This window comes from Capricornis sumatraensis, chromosome 16, assembly GCF_032405125.1.
Source record: "Capricornis sumatraensis isolate serow.1 chromosome 16, serow.2, whole genome shotgun sequence".
NCBI lineage: Eukaryota > Metazoa > Chordata > Mammalia > Artiodactyla > Bovidae > Capricornis > Capricornis sumatraensis.
Genome location: NC_091084.1, coordinates 59,822,014 through 59,845,599, shown reverse-complemented (window position 1 = coordinate 59,845,599; position 23,586 = coordinate 59,822,014).

Genomic DNA, 23,586 nt, shown 5'->3' with positions numbered 1-23,586 from the left:
TGAAACACCTTAGGAAAACTCTCCTTCATTTAGGATCATTTAGATGGGAGGTATAGCAATTGGACTTTCTCTAAAATGTCAACTCAGATCAACTGGTAGTGGCTGTCTGGAGTACTGGGCTGGGAAATGTTCTTAGATCACACGTGTTAGAGGGAAAGAATGCCATGTTTGATTAGTGATGTCTGTGCTATCCACTGAATAGAAGAGCAAATTGTGTATATCTGCTTTTTGCCAGCCTCGATCCAGACACCATTTTCAGTGCTAGTGTCCATTATTTACATAGACTCGTTACCTCCGTAGATGAAGTCTATAAATGGGCTTGCTGTGTCCAGTTCTACCTTCAATATGATTCATGTTAGTCTACTTGTTTCTACTAAACAATTTGTAGAACTGTGTTTTTCTTTCTAATAGGTTATATCATGAGCAAGTCAAATTAAAACACACCTCAAGAAAATGATTATGAGTAATACAAGGCTTCTCTGAGGATTTATTGATCTTTCAGTTTTTCTTTTTAGAGATGGCAACCCACTCCAGTATTCTTGCCTATAGAATCCCAGGGACGGGGGAGCCTGGTGGGCTGCTGTCTATGGGGTTGCACAGAGTCGGACACGACTGAAGCGACATAGCAGCAGCAGCAGCAACCTAAGCGTGTGGACATATGCCACCAATGATCTCTAGGTTCTTCTTTACATTGTTTTATTGAAACCTATATATACCTTCCTCTGTTTAAATAGTTACTTATTAATTTAATCATTTAGTAAATATTTATTTAAGGTCATCATTGTGCAAATAAAATGCCAAATGATTGAATCCGACGTGAACTCTTCCCATAGGGACCTTACAATCTAGCAGAAGACATAAAAAATGCATACATTACAAAGTTGGGCTTCCCTTGTGGCTCAGCTGGTAAAGAATCCACTTGCACTGCAGGAGACCTGGGTTTGATCCCTGGGTAAGGAAGATTCCCTGGAGAAGGGAAAGACTACCCACTCCAGTATTCTGGCCTGAAGAATTCCATGGACAGTCCATGGGGTTGCAAAGAGTCGGACACGACTGAGCGACTTTCACTATACAAAGTTATGAAAGATAAAAATGACAAATGCCGATGAAGAAATTTTTTAGAAAACAATTGTTGGAAGACTACAAGGTAGAGATTCCCTTCGAAGTGTGAGATCAGCAAAGAATGCCTTTGAGTAAGCACTGGTAAGATTATGCTGGCAGAGAGATAAAACATTCTACACAGCAAAGATGCCTGTAGGAAAAGCAGAGATGGTGAAAGTTTGGAATATATATTAACAAAAAAAAACAGCAAGTAGCTCTGTTGGGATGGAACACAGTAATAAAAAAAGATAACAGGAAATAAATTTGAAAGACAGAGGACTCAGACCTACTCTGAGTGTAAAATCAGAGTAGGTAGACATGCTCTTTTAACAGATGAAACTCCAGTTATACTTTTTGGAAGAGAGAGTTGGGTCATAACCCCCTTCTTTTTAAATTTATGTTTCATGAACATGATTCAGTTGTTAGAAGAATGGGCTGCTTGCCTACTTACCAAAGGGAACCTGGCAGCCTCCTCTATGCTGACAACAGTTTTATTTTTATAAACTGGGAGTGGCTTTGAGAAAAGGATGGATTCTTTCTGCTAATTACCAGACACATTATTCTTTGTATACTATACAAAAATAGAGATCAGTTTGATATTCATTTTTTCATTTTAAATACAGGTTTAAATGTTGACTTCTAGAACTCTACACAACTGGACAGTTTTTCAACTATCTGGGGGACACTTGATGTCTGTTCTTGCAAAATGGTGGAGCCTGTTGCACATTCTTCAGGGAATAAACGGAGATGATTTTACAGCTGAAGCAGCTAAAAGATGTAATTGTAGTAACTATTGTGATTGAGAGAGCCTATTGTGAGAGCCTGTGATGGGACAGACTCTTTGAACCATGAACTGTAGCCCGCCAGGCTCCTCTGTTCACCGAACTTCCCAGGCAAGATAACTGGAATGGGTTGCCATTTCCTCCTCCAGGGACAGACATTGTGTAAACTCTTATTTAGTTCTTCATTCTGTAAATGTTAATGGAACACCTACTACATAGAAGATTTGCTAAGCACTGTGATAGAATGGTTAGTAATGAGAAATAGGTTTCAACTTTCAAGAAGCATGGAGTCCACTGGGAAGATTAGTCAAATGATCATAAATTAAAATTATGAATTGACAACAGAGCTGTGCAGGAACAATAACAAGGTTCTCGGAAAACATATAAGAAAGAAAAGAACCCAACACAGACTGTGAGGTCAAGAAAGACTGACTCAGGAAGATCAGTAAACAAAAGTGGGTTGCATAGAAGGAGAAACATTCTGATCAAAGGGAACACAAAAGATCCGAAACAGTAGGGAGCGTGGCATGTTTGAAGAATTCAAAGAGAGCCAGTAAATTCAAAAACAAAGAAAGGTGGAGAGAAGAATGTATGATGAGAGATAGGTAAGGTGAGATAAGGTAAGAATTTAGTATAAATCTATGAACAAAGAGGAAACAGGAAGGTTTGAAGTTTGGAGAGTTTAGACTGGAAATCTGATGAGATTTCCATTGTGAGAATGTTACTTTCACTGCAATGTAGAAATAGAGAGAAAGAAGGCCAAGTTGTCGGTGTGAATTCTTTAGATGCTGTCACAGTAACTTGGGCAGGAGCCAAGAGTCTGTACTAAGGAACACGTAGGGGACATAAAGGGAAGAGAGGTGAGTGGCTATGATAGATGTGTATGTGGTGCCACTGGCCAGATCGAAGGATTTGAGGAAAATGAAGACAGCAAGAGAGATGTTAAGGATAAGATGTAGATTCTAAAATACAGAACTGGATATAAGGTAGTGCAAGTCATCCCCAAGGGGCACAAGAAACATGGAAGGAGTCTGATTTTGACAGAAAGGAGCAACAATCTCCTCCTAAGTCTCCTATGATATAATGTGTTTGCTAGTTCCATTTTACAGATGAGGAATCTGAGACTCATAAGGGAAAGAACCCTAGTTTCTCTTTTTATAAATGACAGAGCCCAGATTGGAGCTTTGGTTTATGACTCAAAAGCCTTGAGGGTTTTTTTAGGCTAATACATTGACTTGTGGATTTTAAGGTACAGTACTCTGACCGACTACTTAATAACATTCCTATAAGAAGAATCAAATGGCTTGAAAGAATGAAGCAGTACCTGACACACAGTAAGAACTCAATAAGGACTAGCTATTGTTATTATTACTATTATTAATTATATCTGGATTTGGGACTTGCTTACTTCTAGCTTGTTTCCTTATAGGAAAATCTCCTTCCTCAGAAATGCCTTTGATATTCTCCTCTATCGATCCATCATTTCTTCATGCAAAGCCCCATTTAAGATTCATTAACTCAGAAAAATCTCTGCCAGCAAAATCTCATCTATTATTTCTGTCAACAAATACATGTCTATTCCTGTTCTAGATATAGACTACTTCAGTCAACCAAAGTTGTTGCTTTCTCAGATCTTACATCCTAGTGAAGAAAGACAGTCACTAGATCAGTAAGCATTTAAATTATATAACCTGATACAATTTGTCTTTTGCCATGCAGTATAAATGTTATTTGGGGCTTCCCAGGTGTCACAGTGGTAAAGAATCTGCCTGCCAATGCAGAGATTCTGTTTTGATCCTTCCTGGGTCAGATAGATCCTCTGAAGTAGGAACTGACAACCCACTCCAATATCCTTGCCTGGAAAATTCCATGGAGAGAGGAGCCTGGGATCTACAGTCCACGGGATCCCAAAGAGTTGGCCATGACTAAGTGACCGAGCATGCACGTGATAAATCCTGTTTAAAAATGAAACAAAAAACAAAAAAAGGTGCAGAGAGTTGTGGTAGGATGGATCTGCTATTTCATCTTAGGTAGCCAAGGAAAGAACCTTGACTATTTGCCATGTGAGTAGATAACCAAATGAAGCCACGGGGTAAGACAAGTGGAGAGAAGCATGATGGACTGTGCTTGATCTCATCAAGGAAAAGGAAGATGGTTGATGTGACTGAAATAACAAGGACAAGAGAAAGAAGTTGGAGATGAGGTAGAGTCAGATGATGAGCCGAGAAAGGGACACTGGAAGCTATTCTGGAGTGTTTTAAGAGAGAAGAAAGGTGATCTCACTTTGGTTTTACATTTAAAACCCTCTCACTCTGTGTTGATGTAGTACATACATACAATGGAATATTACATTAAAAAGAATGAAGTAATGCCATTTGCAGCAGTATGGATGGACCTAGAGATTATCATACCGAGTGAAGTCAGACAGAGGAGAAATATTGCATTCCCTTATATGTGGCATATGCAGGTCAGGAAGCAACAGTTAGAACTGGACATGGAACAGCAAACTGGTTTCAAATAGGAAAAGGAGTACGTCAAGGCTGTATTTTGTCACCCTGCTTATTTAACTTCTATGCAGAGTACATCATGAGAAACACTGGGGTGGAGGAGCACAAGCTGGAATCAAGATTGCCGGGAGAAATATCAATCACCTCAGATATGCAGATGACACCACCCTTATGGCAGAAAGTGAAGAAGAACTAAAGAGGCTCTTGATGAAAGTGAAAGTGGAGAGTGAAAAAGTTGGCTTAAAGCTCAACATTCAGAAAACTAAGATCATGGCATCTGGTCCCATCACTTCATGGGAAATAGATGGGGAAACAGTGGAAACAGTAGCTGACTTTATTTTTCTGGACTCCAAAATCACTGCAGATGGTGACTGCAGCCATGAAATTAAAAGACGCTTACTCCTTGGAAGGGAAGTTATGACCAACCTAGACAGCATATTAAAAAGCAAAGACATTACTTTTCAACAAAGGTCCATCTAGTCAAGGCTATGGTTTTTCCAGTGGTCATGCATGGAGGTGAGAGTTCGACTATAAAGAAAGCTGAGCGCCGAAGAATCGATGCTTTTGAACTGTGAAGATGGAGAAGACTCTTGAGAGTCCCTTGGACTGCGAGATCCAACCAGTCCATCCTAAAGGAAATAAGTCCTGAATATTCATTGGGAGGACTGATGTTGAAGTTGAAACTCCAATACTTTGGCCACCTGATGCGAAGAGCTGACTCATTTGAAAAGACTCTGATGCTGGGAAAGATTAAAATCAGGAGGAGAAGGGGATGACAGAGGATAAGATGGTTGGATGGCAACACCGACTCAATGGACATGGGTTTGGGTGGACTCTGGGAGTTGGTGATGAACAAGGAGGCCTCGTGTGCTGCGGTTCATTGGGTCGCAAAGAGTCAGACAGGACTGAGTGACTGAACTGAACTGATATGTGGAATCTAAAAAGAAATGATACAAATGAACTTACTTACGAAACAGAAAGAGATTCACAGGCTTAGAGAACAAACATGGTTGCTGGCCTGGGTGAGAGGGGAAAAATAGTGGGGAAGGGATAGTAGGGAGTTTGGGATGGACATGTATATACTGCTATATTTTAAATGGATAACCAACAAGGACCTACTGCATAACATATGGAAATCTGCTCAATGTTATCTGGCAGCCTGAATGGAAAGGAAGTTTAGGGGAGAATGAACACATATATTGTTGTTATTTAGTCACTAAGTCATGTCTGACTCTTATGACCACATGGAATGAAGCTTACCAGGCTCCTCTGTCCATGGGATTTCCCAGGCAAGAATACTGGAGTGGGTTGCCAGTTCCTTCTCCAGGAAATCTTTCCAATTCAGGAATTGAATCCATATCTCCTATGCTGCAGGTGAATTATTTATCAGTGAACCACTGGGGAAGGCCGGATACATGTATGTATATGGTCTAATCCCTTCACTGTTCACCTGAAACTATCATTGTCAATCGGCTATACCCAATACAAAATAAAAAGTTTAAAAAAGACAAAAAAGCACTATCACTCTGGCTGCCATGGAGAATCGAGATCAGGAAGGTAAGGGCGTAGGTGTAAACAAAGAGTAGAACAGTATCCTGGGGACAGATGGTTTTGGATTGATCTGGGTAATTAGCACTGGGAATAGAGAGGGATGATGGAACCTGAGATACATTTCAAAGATCCAGACAACATGATTAGCTAATAGACTAGCTGTAGATAAGATGTAGGATATAAAAGTAAGAAAGACATCATGTATTTTACACCAAGGTTTGGGGACTAAGTGGCCAAAAGAATGGGGTTACCATGTACTGTGATGAAGGAGATTGTGAGAGGAGAGGGTCTTGGAAGAAAAAAGGAGTTGAGCTTTGGACAAACTAAGATGTAGATGGCTATTACACATGGGAGTGGGGATATCCAACAGGAAGCTAGATAGAAATGACAGTAATTCAGGGGAGAAGTCAGAACTTAAAAATATGAAGTCATCATCTTCAAGGTAACATTTATAACTAAGAACTGAATGATATCACCTAGAAAAATGTGGAATGAGATGAGGCCAGAGGACCAGGTCTTCAGTTACCCCAACATCTGGAGTTGGGGGAGTATAGGGGCACAGGAATGGCATCCAGTCACATCACTTCATGGCAAATAGATGGGCAAACAATGGAAATAGTGACACACTTTATTTTCTTAAGCTCCAAAATCACTGCAGATGGTGACTGCAGCTGTGGAATTAAAAGACACTTGCTCCTTGAAAGAAAAGCTATGACCAACCTAGACAGCATATTAAAAAGCAGAGACATTACTTTGTCAACAAAGGTCCATCTAGTCAAAGCTATGGTTTTTCCAGTAGTCATGTATGGATGTGAGAGTTGGACCATAAAGAAAGCTGAGCATCGAAGAATTGATGCTTTTGAACTATCGTGTTGGAGAAGACTCTTGAGAGTCTCTTGAGAGTCTCTTGGACTGCAAGGAGATCAAACCAGTCAATCCTAAAGGAAATTAGTCCTGAATATTCATTGGAAGGACTGATGCTGAAACTCCAATACTGTGGCCACCTGAAGGGAAGAACTGGCTCATTGGAAAAGACTCTGATGCTGGGAAAGATTGAAGGCAAGAGAAGGGGACAACAGAGGATGAGATGGTAGGATGGCATCACCAACTCCATGGACATGAGTTTGAGCAAGCTTCAGGAGTTGGTGATGGACTAGGAAGCCTGGTGTGCTGCAGTCCACGGAGTCACAAAGGGTTGGACATGACTGAGCGACTGAACTGACCTGAGGGACAAAGGACCCTGAAGTAGGAAGAGAGCCAAAGGAGAGTGGCGTCCTGGAGAATGTACTTCAAGCAGGCAGAAGTTTTCTCAAGTGACAAAAGAAATAGTTTCTAGGTCCATATGCCTCAAATTGTGTCAGTTTTCTACAGCATTTTTTTCAAAAGCTTACAGAGAATATATTCCAAGATTCATATCTGGCAGCCATGGGGCCAAATTTATCCACAAATATATTTTGTTCAGACTTTGTTTTAAAATATTGAATTTGAAAGCCTTTATGTTGGCTAGATGCTTTGCAGTTAACTAAAGATGCTCTGCAGTCAACTAAAGGCCTTGAAGTTTCGTTTAAAATAGGTATATGTTCTTGGTATTATAAGCATTTATGACCATGATATCAAACACACACATGCCCAACGTGGTGATTAGTATACTTAAACTTCTCCTCAGCTATAATGTATAAACTTTAAAGGCATGTCCTTTGAAATTTTGAATTCTGCCTAGTGCTAGTGTCTATGGCAAGGAGAATTGTGGCCTCCAGAAATATTCCATGCTCTAATCTCAGCTCTTTGAATATGCTACCTTCCCTGGCAAAAGGGACTTAGCTGATGTGATTAAGGTTAATTGGTTGACCTTAAAATAAGGAGATTATCCTGGATCATGGACTGGGCCCCCTGTTATCACATGATCACCTAAAAGCAGGAGAGAAAAGCAGAAAGAGAAGGCAGAGGGACTCAAAGTATGAGAAGAATTTGCTCTTGTGGGTCTGGAGAGGGCTATTTGATGAGGAAATGGAGACCTCAGACCTCTGACCAAAGAAAATGTATTCTGCCAACAACCTGAATAAACATTTTTTTTTAATTTTATTTTTTTTTAATTTTAAAATCTTTAATTCTTACATGTTTGTTCCCCTAGAGCCTCCAGAAAAGAAGGCAGCTCTGTTAACACTTTGATTTCAGCTTTTGAGGCCCTGAACAGAGAATCCAGACAAGTTATCCTGGAGATCAACCTACCGAACTGATGACACAATAAATGTTTTAAGCTAAGTGTGTGGTAATTTATTACACAGCAATAGAAAAAAGGGGGGCTTCCCTGGTGGCTCATGCAGTAAAGAATCTGTCTGCAATATGGGAGACTCAAGTTAAATCCCTAAGTCAGGAAGATCCCCCGCTACCCACTCCAGTATTCTTGCCTGGAGAGTTCCATGGACAGAGGAGCCATGAAGTTGCAAACAGTCAGACACAACTGAGCAACTAACCTACACAATGGGAAAAAAATACGACAACCTTAATGAAGTATCAATATTGAAGTATAAATCTATCTTCCTCTAGAAAGATGTCTTATATCATTCTATCTGATGTTCATCCTGTAAATTCAGACCTCTTATCTGCACCACCTAACAACATATTTGTTGCCTGTCTCATCTGGCTATTCAGTTCTCATGTATTTCACTTTTCATGTGTATTTTCACAACTTTTATTTAAAAAACTGAGTTTCTTGAAGGCAGAGACTGAGTCTTCTATTCTCAAAATCAACTTCTGGAAATCTAATCTGGTTAGGTCATCGCCCTGCTTAAACTGCTGCATGGATTTCTGTTGCCATCAGCACACACAAAGTTGGGCAGGACCAACACAGATGGCAGAGCGAGATCTGGCTCCTCCTCACCTCAGCTCCATCTCGTAAGGCATCAGGGCACCCTCCTACCTGATCTTCAGCTGCAGCGGCCTCATCTCAGCCTCTTGTTGGCTATTCTCTTTCCTGCTCCAAAGGCCTTTGTTCTTTCTCTCTTTTCTCCCTTCCGTGCTTGGTAAATTCCAGCTTCTCCTTTAGGTCTCAGTTCAATGGTCCCTATTTCTCAAAAGAAGCCCTTTCTGGACTCTTTTACTAGGTCAATGAACCTTTTTGTACATTCTCATAGTTTCACTCTTTCCTTATTCAAGCAACTTAATATTTGGATCTATGGCAAACTAATTAATGTCATGTCACCTCCCAGTAAAAATTCTAAGATGGTAGAGAACAATCCATTTTTGTTGTTATATTCCCAGTTCCTAACAGGATGCCTGCCATATAATAGTTGTTTTTAAAAATTTGGGATGTACATGAGTTCCCAATCCTGAACCCTCCTCCCACCTCCCACCCCCTTTCACCTCTCTGGATCTTCCCCGTGCACCAGCCCCAAGCATCCTGTATCCTGTATTGAACACAGACCCATGGCCGATTCATGTTGATGTATGGCAAAACCAATACAGTATTGTAAAGCAAAATAAAGTAAAAATTAAAATTAAAAAAATAAAAATAAAAATTTGGGATGGATAGGTAAATTAGGATTGACATATATGCATATATTAGGGGAAGCACACTGATTGAAACCACCTACCCTGGCCAGGCACCATAGTAAACATTTGCATGAGTTGTTTCACGACAGGAGGTCCTGGTAAGGAACATGGAATAAGCCAACATCAACTGGAAGAGTTTTAGAAAGGTCAAAAGGAGACACCACATGCCCGACCACCTCCTAGAATCCTTCTCTCTGGCATCCATCTTGGGTGAACAAGGCATGCACCACCAGGAAGGACTCTGAGTCAGAATGATTGGCTAAAGACAACCCGGAAACTAATCCCCATTGCCATAAAACCTGAGACTGCAAGCCAAGTGGCAGAGCTGTTCTCCTGGGTTCCCTTACCCTACTGCTCTCCACCCGGGTGCCCGTTCCCAATAAAATCTCTTGCTTTGTCAGCACATGTGTCTCCTCGGACAATTCATTTCTGAGTGTTAGACAAGAGCCCAGTTTCGGGCCCTGGAAGGGGTCCCCCTTCCTGCAACACATATATATGCACTTCCACATGTGAAATAGTGGGAAGCTACTTACTGTAAATCACAGGGAGCTCAGATCTGTGAACTCCTGGATGGGTGGGATAGGGTAGGGGAGCCCCAGGAGGGAGGGGATACATGTATATATATAATTGACTCACTTCATTGTATAGCAGAAGCTAACACAACATTGTAAAGCAAGTATACGCCAATAAAAAATTATTTGTTAAATACATGCACATATGACTGTAGCAGACAAAATAATGTACCCCTCCCCTCACCAAGACATTCACGTCTTAATCCCTGGAAGCTTTGAATATGTTATATTATGTGGCAAAAGGGAATTAAAGTTGCAGATGGAAGTAAATTTGCTTATCAGTTGACCTTTAAATAAAAAGAATATTCTGGATTGTCTAGGTGAAGATAAAAGAGGAAAAAGGAAGCAGAAGAAAAGAATCAGTTGAAGGAAGATGTGACTAGGAAAGAGAGACAGTCATGGGCAGACATGCAACATTGCTAGCTTCAAAGTTGGAGAGAGAAGCACGTGAGCCAAGGAATGGGGCAGCCTCTGGTGGTGGTGGTTTAGTCTCTAAATGGTGTGCAACTCTTGTGACTCCATGGACTATAGCCCATAAGGCTCTTCTGTCCATGGGATTACCCAGGCAAGAATACTGTAGCGGGTTGCCATTTCCTTCTCCAGGGGATCTTCTCAACCCAGAGGTCAAACCCAGGTCTCCTGCATTGCAGGTGGTCTCCTGCATTGAAGGAAGATTCTTTACCACCTGAGCTACCAGGGAAGCCCTCTGTAAAGTACAAAGAAGTGGATTCTCCCCTTGACCTTTCAGAAGGAACACGGCCTTGGTAACACCTTGATTTCATCCCAGTGAAACCCATAAAAGATTTCCAATCTGAAAAACTGTAAGATAATAAATCTGTGTTGTTGCAGCCCCTACATTTGTGATAACTTGTTAACTGGAGCAACAGAAAATGAATACAATAACCTGGACCATTGCTTTGTCCACAGAAATTCAACACATTTTCTGATTGACTTCAGCTCCAAAATCTTTTATTGAGTAAAACTGAATTGTTAACAATCTAGTACAACATGTATAGGATTTAGAGCTGAAAAAAAAATCTTTAAAAATGTTACCTTTAACCTTTCTCCCATAATACAGATTAAATTGAAGCTCAAAGAAGTAAAGAAACTAGCAAAAGATTACATATCTAGCTGGTGGGGAAACCTCAGGGAGACCACCTATGTTGTGAGACAATGACAAAAAAAAATAACAAAAAGGAGGAGACAGCTTCGAATAATCTGCTCTACATATGGTGATCTCCAGGAGTAGCAAGTAGGACAGTATTTTTCTGCCTTGCAAACCAAAAGGCTAGGAGGTCTCTACCCAATTTTTAGAAGAACACTAAATAACAAATACAATAACAAATAACAGATTGGCTGCAAGAGGAGAAAAAGTACTCTGTGAGTAGGATTTGCCACATGGGATTAGTGAGTGTCTCATTATCTGTTGCTTGAGTTTAAAAAAAAAAAATGTTCACATTATATAAATAGATTCCTTTACTCTTTGGAACAAAAATTATGTGTGTTTAGGTTGTAAAATGGAATACTGGCAATCCAGAGAGCTAGCTATTATGCTAACAAATATTGGTAGGGTTTGTGTGTGTGTGTCATAATATAATAGGCCATCGGTTCATGTCAATAGTGTGACTTGCTTCTTTCCAAAGAGTATATTTAAAATTGTACTGTTTGAGACTTAAATGCATGTCTTCTGTTATCTACCAGATCTAGAGGATTTTCAACAGAGAGCAACCTAGTATAAATCATCAACCTACTCTGAGGCTAAAGCAGAAGAATGATAAAAACACAAATAATCCACATCATCAGTGCCTTTGATGTCAGCAGTGGTCTTCAGTTGGGAACAGTCATGAGAAGGGAAAATTGGGGAGACTTTCAAACAGTAGACCGTCTCAAAAAACAACCAGTCTCTGGAAAATATGAATATTCTAATCTTGGTTTTTCTGTTAAACCAGTCATTTTTAAAATCCGACAAATTTTAATGGAAAACAGAATCCTGCCATAACATAGGTATCTGCAAATCTCCTTAATATTAGTAAAACTGATTCTGTTTAATAGAGGGCTGTGCAAATGCAAATCATTATTAAAGAGACTGTGTACAAATTAGAGAAAAATGACTAATAGTAACATATTGTTCTGAGATGTCTTCCCCCAAGCAAGGCAAAAAATACCAGTCAACTAGTCAGCCAGGCTTTATTTAGTATCGAATCTGTTCTCGAAAGTATCCAAGCCTAGAGATGCAAGAGAAGCAGGTGGTCACCACAGTTAGGAAAACAATTAATTCTAATGGTGAAAGTTTACAGAGAACTCCATATATGCCAGAAAAACTTACCTTAATTTAATCATAATCTTTACACCAACCCTGTAGTGTGTAAATTTCCATTCCCAGCTTACAAACGAAGAGCTAAGGGAAAGTTGCAAAGAAGTCAAGTATCTTACAAAGGCTTTGCATCTAGCAAAATGTGGAGTCCAGACTGATCCCAAAGCAGATGTTCCTTCCACTCACTCTGCCGTTCCACTCATCTCTTTTCAGAAATGGTGTAACACATTGCCAAGAACCATAGGTTTAGAAGGGTTAAACCTACCATAAGGCAGACTGGACACAAATACTTGCACTGCTAGGTTTACCAGCAAGCATGTTTGCTCTCTTCGAGAACCAGGAGAGTGGGTGGAGAAACGCTATGTCTGTGGACTCAGAGTGCTTGAATTCAAATCCCACTTCATCTACCGGGAAATTTGCTTAATATGCCTCAGTTATTGTGATTTCTACTATCTCTTTTATAGAGTCTTTAATGAAGAACTCCATCTGCCGCACCAGCTTCCTTATAGGGTTGTTTTGAGGCAACACAGAGGCAGCCCTACCTTCTTCACTGTGTATGTGTCATGAGGTAACCTATACACAGCACTTAGCACACAACCGGTTCATAACATTCTGAGATTGTTATTAATAGTTATCATCATTGTAAATCAAAGCACTAGGGGATGAAACTGATGAGAGTATTTGATAGGCAGGTGGAGAAGGAAATGGCAACCCACTACAGTATTTTTGCCTGGAGAATCCCATGGACTGAGGAGTCTGGCTGGCTACAGCCCATGGGAACACAAAAGAGTTGGACATGACTTAGTGACTAAACAACAAACAGTAGACAGGATTGAATGGATACAACAGAAAACAATTAAAAGATTGATCAAATTTGTTCCTTTGCTAAGCAGTCATTCAACATGAGCACAAGCATGTCATAGTCCATGGAAATGAGTAAGATGTATTTTTGGACCTGTCTTCAAGGAGCTTTTTAATCTACCTACATTTACCATTTGGGCCAGATTAGGACAAGTGAGCTTGTGGTTAGTCTCAGGAGACTCAGTCAAACCTCAGATCCACTCGACTCAATGCCATGTTTATTCTTTATCTTTAGCTTATACTCTGATTCCCTCCTGTCATTCTTCCTGATCATCCTCCTAGAAACCTGTCTCTCTATCTATTCCTACCCTCCACATTGCACCTTAAAAATTACAAAATAGCTTTCAGTCCATTTACAGAATCTTTTTTCAGTTATATCTCAACCAAACCCTGTTGAAACAAAAGTTTTAAAAACATGTTACTGTTTTATGCCACATGCTTCTGACATTAGGGTTCTTATCCTTTCACATTATCCTTTTGCCATATAATAACTTGTGCTTCAGATCCAGATTAAACAAAACTATGCAACACCTTCTATGATTTATTCAGAGCAATTTCCCACTCTCCTGTGCCCCTTCTGTAGCTTATATCTATGTCTATGATGCCCTTAAGAAGTTGTAAGGCAAACTAGTCTTGATTTCTTGTCACTGCCAAATTCCTTAAAACATACATTTTGCCTGGTACCTGGCTCTATGTTAGTCATTCAGACCATTTAATTAATTTCTGCCATACTCATATTCAATACCACAGAAGTTAGCATTTGGCTTTGCACATATACTTAGCAGTAGTGTTGCAGAGTAAGAATCATCATGTGAGCATAATCTTAATCAGCAAATCAACAAATAATTGACAGAAATATGTTTATCTTTCCAGCTCAGTCGTAAGGCATGCAGACAATGTACTCAAAGAACTTCGTATATAACTGGGGGAAAACAAAACTGATATGGACTAAGGTAACTAGATTCTAAATTATTAATCTCTTTCATATTTCCTCTTATCTCCTGAACTCTGTTGTCCACAATGATAGTGTTTGGGAGATAATCACTAAGACGTTTATCTCTCTGTTCTACAGTTAGTACCTTTGGGGAGACGAAATTTTTCTGTGCTTGGAAACCAGAATTATAGAAAGGCATACTAATGCACAGATGGGTGAACAACTATTAGAAAAGGAAGACTTTGGGGAGCCATTAAAAACAAGAATTAATTCTGAATAGAAAAAGGAAATTACCCTAAAGGATAAGTATAAAAGCAGCATGAGTGCTTGCTACATGAAATGAGAACATTTTAAACAAGAATTAAGGGAGCAATAAAATCCATCCTTATATTTTATTATTTTACAATCATCCTTTCTCTTTGATAATTGTAAGAATATAATCTATAACCATTATTTAGTTCATTCATATAGAATTTTCTGGCAAAGAGTGACAGAAGACACCCAAGCAAAACTATACGGTTGGTGCCTCATTCAACCTGGGAAGAGAATCTCAAGTATTTTCTGTCAAATGGGAGACTGGGAAATCCTTTTCCATTTTCTTCTCTGGCTTCTCAAGAACTCAAGGTGATTTGCAAATGAAACCTTTGCTTGTCTCTTCTGGTTCAAGGAAAATTTCAGGGTAGATCATATAGTGTGTCCACTGTTAATGTTTAAGAAAAAAAGTAAAATAATATGGATAATAGGTATGTTTTATTCATATATTTATTCAAAAATCGAACATTTCCTAAATGCAAAGCAGTGTGCCAGCTACTAAGAATGATAAATGGGAAACTAAGAGATTAAGAATAATAGCTAACAACTAGAGAGTGCTAAGAACTTTGCATGAATTATTTTAAGCCTTGTGACAACCCTTAAAGTAGTAGTATTTTCTTTATTGTCAGGTAAAGTAATAAAGCCTTCGGAAGATTAAATAACTTCTCCAATGTCATATTACTTACAAAGCAGTGAATTTAGGATTCAAATCCAGGGCTGTCATATTGCAGGGGCAAGGGAATTCATGGAAGAGATGACATTGAATTAAATATTGAAAGATGAACAAGTGCATTAGTTACATTATGCTAGAATATGCTGTGATCTGGCTTCCTTGGTGGCTCCGTGGTAAAGAATCCACCTGCCAATGTAAGAGACATGGGTTCAGTCCCTGAGTTGGGAAGATCCCTGGAGAAGGAAATGGCAACCCATTCCAGTATTCTTGCTGCGTAAACCCCATGGACAGAGGAGCCTGGCGAGCTAGAGTTCATGGGGTCCAAAAGAGTTGGACATGATGGAGTACACACACACCTGCTGTGATAACAACCAGTCCAAAATCTAAACAATTTTTTTTTTCTTCTTGTATTTCATGTCCCCTGTGGTTTAACTGTGCATCTTTTTTTTTTTTTTTTTTTTAAATTCTGCAACTAGTTTGACAGAATTTTCCCTATTTGGAACACACCTGATTGAGAGCCGAGGGAAAAAAGAACAATTGAGGGGACCATGCAATGGCTTTTAAAGTTTTTATGCAAAAATGACAATCTAAAAAATATATAATTAACTGGTGAGTATAACAAAAAAGAAGCAGACTCACAGATATAGAGAACAAATTAGTGGTTACCAGTGGGGCAGGGTGGTGGGAGAGGTCATATGGGATGGGAGGACTAGGAGGTACAAACTGTTGGGTATAAGGTAAGCTCTAGGATGTATTGTGCAAGACAGAACAAATGGCCAACATTTCATAATAATTGTATGTGGAAAATAACCTTGAAAATTATATAAAATTTTCAAAAGAATTTAAAATGAATTGACTAAGGTAGTTTTCATTCACATTTCATCAGACAAAGCCTTTTATAAGTCGTCTGCTGTCAATGGCATACAGAGACAGAATTCTCTTCTAGAGAGAGACTGCTGCTGCTGCTGCTGCTAAGTCGCTTCAGTTGTGTCCGACTCTGTGCAACCCCATAGTCAGCAGCCCACCAGGCTCCCCTGTCCCTGGGATTCTCCAGGCAAGAACACTGGAGCGGGCTGCCATTTCCTTCTCCAATGCATGAAAGTGAAAAGTGAAACGGAAGTCGCTCAGTTGTGTCTGATTCGTAGTGACCCCATGGACTGCAGCCCACCAGGCTCCCCCGTCCCTGGGATTTTCCAGGCAAGAGTACTGGAGTGGGGTGCCATTGCCTTCTCCAAGAGAGAGACAGCAGTCCTTGGGAATTCTGTTACAGAAGGATTAGACAAGTGGAAATGGGAATTAATATTCTAAGTAGAGGAATATTCTAAACTTGACTCTAATCCCTGTACACGTAACCATTTAAACACTCACCCAGAGAGGAATTTCAAGTCCATACAGAGCATTGGTTAAGAGGTACAAAAAAGGACAGTGGTTGGGGAGTAACCATAGGCTGACCTGACACAGTTTAAGAGAGAGTCAGTGAATGAGAGGGGAATAAAAAAGACTGCTTAGACGTGCAGCAGAATAGGGACTTTCTCCTCCCTACAGTGTGCCTAAATGACTGGCAATAGTAACTACAATTTAACAGTGACACCAAACACCACCGTCTGCTCTGATCTACTCTCACAACTTTGAGCTGGGCTGGGCATCCAAAACCACCTGTCTAAGCTCACATCCCTCAGATCTGAGTAAATTGGCCACTTACTGTCCGCAGCATTGAAGGAAGAAAGGCAGTTCTTCCATTAACACCGTTTTTTCTCTAAAGCAACCTACACAGCTGGAGTGATTTTCCCTTGGGAAACAACAGAGCCCCTGAAGGGTTGAGATTGCCTTAAGGTTACTTTCTCAATTTGATCCTGGGATCAAGAATAATATGTGGGCTCTTTTCTTTGATTTTACAGTGAGCTCTCTACTCCAACAAGACTTCACCTAAGCTATCTATACAATGCCAAAGTGTCAATGGAAGCTTGGTGTTGACATCAGATAAATCTGTGCTGTCTGCTTGGTGACTGATGACCTGGGATAAAATTTCAGCTTATTTCGGTGCCTTCATAACTCCTTGATCAAAGTGGAGACTGTCTCACCTAAAGCTCTGCACATCTCCTACAGGAGTTTAATTGACGCGTTAGAAACCAAACAAAGAGTAACATATGTCATCAGAAAATCAACTGGCCTCATGGAGCTTTCTTGACCTCATCTGAAAGTAGCAGAACTGAGACTTGAGGCGACATGACCTGGGCACCAGTTTTACCCTTTTCAGTTACTTGACACAGAAAGGCCTGAAGGGTATGCTGCTTTGCGGAAGGATGGCCATACAACAACCTCCCAGAATCTCTGAGTGATCGAGCAAAAGTAGAAACCATTTCACATAATCCCCAGGGACAAGAAAGCAATATTAAAGAGAAAACCAAGTGCCTAGGAAGCTGGAATTCTCACAAGCATTTTTTTAGTCTGAAGGGAATTACTTTAGATAAATTACGATCCTACAGACCACTGAGGGGAAGTTTTCAAATTCTAAGACTTCCTCAAGCTTACCAAACAAACAAAGCAATTATCCCAAAAATAATAAAAGAAATCCCCTTTCATCTAAATGAGGCCCTCTGAGCCTTACCCACAGAGTGTGCTCAATTCACAGAAATTTTAGAAGCACAGTTGAATTAGAAATTCTATAACCTTGTCTTGGAGTAAACTTCGGAAATATTTCAGAGCATTTTCACAGGTTCTCAGCAAGTTCAAGCCAATGGGTTTCAAACATTTTCCCATGTGTCCTCATGAGGCATGGAGGGAAAGGAAAGCCTTAATTATCAGAATTCATTCTGCCTCTTCTGACTCTTCCATCAGAGCATGCTGCTTTTATAAATGCGCACCTGCATGCTAAGTCCCTTCAGTTATGTCCAACTCTGTGTGACCCTATGGACTGTAGCCCACCAGACTCCTCTGTCCATGGGATTCTCCAGGCAAGAATACTGAAGTAGGTTGCCATGCTCTCCTCCAGGGGATCTTCCGGACCCAGGGACCGAACCCATTTCTCCTGTGACTCCTGCATTGCAGGTAGATTCTTTACTGCTGAGCCACCAGGGAAGCCTGCTATTACATACAGCATACATTGAACTTCAAAAAAAACAAAACAACAACAACAAAAAAAACAACCTTTTTCCACAGAATGGATTCTCGTATTCTAGTGCTTTGGGGGAAAACAATTTGAAAACCACTTGCTCCAAGCAGGAAAAACTAAAAAGAAAGCTTAAAAATGCAGCAGGTTCTGGTGTTTCCTAGCTCCAAGCTCCACCAGGTCTGTCAGGAACAGGGAGAGGTGGGAGAGGAGTAAAATGATCCTTAGGAGAAAAGGCAGCAGGAAAGAGGAAAGAAAAATTGGCCACACATTCCCCTCACTGCACGCGCGTCGCCTCTGGCAGCAACAGGGAAGGATCCCATTCTTTGCTAAATGTTGTAAGTAACCAGCTGGGCTTGTCATGCCCACTTAATAGCAGTACTTAAAGAAAGTGTTGTCATTTCCTTGTCAGACTCATTTCTCTACCCTCTATTATCTTTTCAAAATCATATTACAAAATATTATGAGCTTCCTGTATCAGACACTTTGGTTCTTAGTCACTCAATTATTAAAATTGTATGATTTTTTAAATTGCCATTATGTGTGGGCTGTCTTTACCAAAGCGACAAAGCAATTGAGTTAACCCAAATGGTGCTATGATTGCAGGATCAGAACATGGAAAATTATAGCGTTGAAGAAAAAAAAAAAAAAACAGCTATTTTGCATCAGTGCCAATAAAATCCTGGGAAACTCACCATGACACCATTATGCTCAACAGAGCAGAACAAATGCTCCCAATGTATTTCCACACTGGGTAATAGGAAGCAGCGTTGTATAGGGCTGATAAGTTTTACCAAGTTATTCGTCTGTAGTAAACGAGGCCCTCTGGGAAAATGACGAGCCTCACGTTTCACAGCGAGAGCCATTGTGAGCCACTGTCAGCCACCTCTCACTGCACCCATTCCCATCACCAGGCAGTCTCCGGGCACCTGCCATCAGAGGTGCTGACATCCAGGGCTGAGTCCTCTGCCTCTCTCGGTGGACAACTGTGGGCAGAACTCCACAGAGACTGGGTCATGAGGGATTCTTCCACAGGCCAGGCTGGTTTTGTGAGGTCCCCTCACCGGGCTTGATGAGCTTCTGATAAGAACAACCTGAAAAAGAGGGGAAATTCGCAGGTGCCTACTCAACTTGATTTTTTTTTTTAAAGAAACCAAGCAATCTTCCCATCACCTGACATTCTACCGATGATGGCCTAGGTCTCCCTTAGTTATCCAACATAGACAGCTGGGCTTGCTTAACACCAACCTGCAAATTAAGCCTAGCTCCAAGCTCTGAAGCCAGTTTTGCTGCTTGACAGAGAGGATGATTTACCATGACCCAGAAAGGTGCTTAAACTCAAATGACCAAATGGAAACCTAGGGTATAGTAATGAAAAGAGATGCTACATAACTATGATGGTAGGGGGTACTGCGAACTATGGTGAACCTCAGAGTCTATGCTCACCCAAAGGACTCCACATTATGCTGCTCCAGAGGACTCTTGTCATGACAAACACAAGCCACCTTTGGCAGAGCTTCTGGTTTAAGACATCAAAAATATAGATTTTCATAAAAAAGTGGATTTTAAGTAGGTGAGACTTTTTGTTTTTTGAAGCAAAACATGTTTGAACACTTAGTTTCCTATTGCTACTGTAAGAAACTACTATGAATACTGGATTTAAAACAACACAAATATTTTATGTTAGAGTTCTAGAAGTCAAATCCAAAATATGTCTCACAGGGCTAAAATCAAATAGCTGAGAGGACTGCATTCCTTCTGGACGCTCGAAAGGATTTTTTTTTTTGGCCTCTCAGTTTCTAGAGGCTTTCTACATGCCTTGGCTAACAGAGCCTTCCTTCATTTTCAAGACCAACAAGAAAGCATCTACAAGTTTCCTCTGACTGAATCTCTTGTTTCCCTTTTACAAGGACCCATGTAGTTACATTGGGTACAACTGAATAATCCAGAATCATCTCCCCATCTCAAGATCTTTAACTTAATCACATCTTCAAAGTCCCTTTGTAACATATTCATAGGTTTAGGGGATTAGGGCATAGACATATTGAGGAGCCATTGTTTTGCCTGTCATACCTGCATTCTTCAATGGTCTAGGCAACTTCCCAGGTGGTACGGTGGTAAAGAATCTGCCTGCCAGTGCAGGAGATGCAGGAGACACAAGTTCAATCCCTGGATGGGGAAGATTCCCTGGAGTAGGAAATGGCAACCCACTTCAGTATTCTTGCCTGGAAAATTCCACAGACAAAGGAGCCTTTCAGCCTACAGTCCATGGGGTTGCAAAGAGTCAGACATTACTAAGCAACTGAGCACACACATACTAGGCAACTTAAATAGCTCAGAAGCTCAGCCTCACATCAACCTTGTGCCCTATACCCAGTAACTAAATTCTAGTACTACAGTCGTATTTCCATTTTCTCTGCTCTTAGTCTTGTTAACAACACACCTTCTTGCCCTGACAACATCACCTAGCTTTAAAGGTCATACAATGATATTGCTGACCCAGAGCGTGGGACTGGGCTCACTGATGGGAAGCTCTTGTTCCCAGACTTTAAATTTTTACCACCGTGACTTTTCCACACTTCCTGGATTATTTTATCTGCTTGCTGCTCTCCTGCTAAACAAATTCCTCTCCTAGGAACCGTAGCTTCAGTCTCTCGGGTTCTGAAGTCAGTTACTCTCATCTTCAAACCTTTGAAATTACAGACCTCTTGGAAAGGACTGTACATTTTTACTTTGCAGAACTTATCAACCATGTTTGAACCTAAGATGGATTCCTGGAACTGATTGGGTACCATGAAGAAGGAGGAACGGGACAGTCAGGGGATGGAGGAATGGCATACTTCAGAGGGCTGCCCCAAAGATAGATTTTTACAGGATATTTCCTTTACCAGATTGACTAGGCAGACTCAGGTTTTGACTTCACTTATTAAATTGAAGGTATTCCAACAATGCATTTAAGTACAATGATAGCTCCCAATTAATGTAAGATCTCCCTGGACCACCCTGCTTATAGCAAAGGTCCTTTTATCTCCTCTTGGGGGAAGCAGGGCAGGGTGTGCAGTAGCCAAGCAAGGGCCAGATTCCTGCCGGAGCAGAGAAAAGAGAATTAATATTACTGACAACGGGCTATATTTTCCCTTCATAGTGGTAATGAGTTCACCAAAAATTGAAGCCCAAGGCCACAGTGTTTCATTGAAATGAGCTCTACATTTCCAGGTCAGTCAAAGCCAGAGCAGAATTTAACTTTGCTCGGTGATAGACAGCGGGTCACCCTCCCCAACAGAACAGGAGAATGGAATCCAACCCGGGGCTGCTGCTGTCATGTCTTTTTCTTTCTTTCTCTCCCCTCCCTCTGCCCCTTCTTCCTCCTCCCTGATTCTCTTCTTTGGGAACTTCTTTCCCTCTTGTGGTGCAAGAGTGACTGTATAACGGGAATATTTGTATTTTCTCCATTTGAAAGTGGGCTTTGTTGGATGATCTTCAGCCTGTAGCCCCTCACCCAGAACATCACTGTGCTTTCCCTAAAGAGCCCATGGGACCCCATGTATAATCTTTGTTGCATTCGGCCTATGCCCACAAATCGCAGAGACTGTACCCATAACGCACTGGACCCTCTGCTGGCATCTCTCTGTCCCAAAGACGTGTCCGACCGCATTGCCTTACTGAATTGTCAACATTTATAAAATCAAGACATTTTATTGTACAATTCAGACAACCAGACTCTCTTCAAGCAGATGGTCTGGCTTCACTGAGTCTGCACTCCTGCAGGCAGTGCTCTCCCAGAACCAAGTAGTAGCTGACCTTTTTTTTTTTTTTTATGTAATAATTTTTTTTCCTTTATTTTAATTTACAATACTGTATTGGTTTTGCCATACATTGACATGAATCAGCCACAGGTGTACATGCGTTCCCAAACATGAACCCCCACCCACCTCCCTCCCCATAACGTCTCTCTGGGTCATCACCGTGCACCAGCCCCAAGCATGCTGTATCCTGCATCGGACATAGACTGGCGATTCGATTCTTACATGATAGTAGCTGACCTTTTAAACAGGCACACTCTCCAGTGTGACCAGCTACCTGATAGCCTAGCTAGCATTTGAGTTTGTAACCCATGCAGTCTAATGTAGCAGTTAAACTCACATGGTGGACAGGCCTAGATCTGATTCCTGGCTCGATAGGTGACAGCTTAGGCCTCTGAGGGCATTGTGGAAGCCACTGGTAAGAGATCAAATCCCATGTCCACACAGGAGGATACTCTCAAAATTCTTTTATCTGAAGAGAAAACATTTATCTTTACATTTATCTGAACATCTGAATATTCCTTCACTGAGGATTTCTAAAAACAAGCCGACCATAGATTGATTCTTCGAGATCTTGTCATTTACAGATTAGTGATTTGAAATGACTTCTCTTTCCAATTATACTTATTACATCTGGCCCACCTCCAGTGTTCCATGATGTAGCACTGTGAGTGGGCTGTTGCTTTTTCTGTTTAATGCTTGCAAACTCATAGCATGGCCAAGATGATCATTTAGTGGTGAAGGATATAATAACAGGGCCAGGTCACCTCATCCACACCACTCCTGGTGTCAGCTTCCTATGATGCAGATTCCATTTCAGATCCCAGCATATGCTCAATAGCACTTACCACACAGTCCTAAGGTTGGGGAAGACACATTTCATTGCCAGATGCATATTGAAAATGAACAAATTGTTCTCAAGAGACTGTTCATTGGGCCATTTTATTTTCAGGTTGCAAAGGAAATGTTTGTCTGACCAATTTGGAATAAATGTAATTGACCTTTTAAACACAGAACCTGAGTGATTTAGACAAAAGAGAGAGAAACAGTTCAGCTTAATCCTATTAGGATGAATAACAATGGTGACTCTCCTATAAGACCTTTGGCTAATAAAAGCAGACTGTCCATTCTAATAGGTATTAAGAGACTGGATATATAGAGATATGAAGATGGAAGAATTAGTAGCAGGAGTCCAGTTACCGTATCCCAGAGCGAGATTATGAGCGAAGCATGACATTGCTAGGCAACGCTGTGCAGTTAAACAAGTTTTCAGTGGCTCAGGGTGGTACACTAGGTAGGAAACAAGATTCTAGAAAAGTGAAGGGAAGAAGGATGGAATTATTTATTTTAATAGGGTAGGGACAGAAGGAACAAAGATATACCACTTAATCACAGCCAAATTTTCAGGGTGTAAAATGTGAATTCTAAAAAAGAATTGTAGAAAAATTGACTTCCAGGAAAAAACAAACATTCCTTTCACCAAATTAAAGATAATTTTTTAAAAATGAAGCTGGG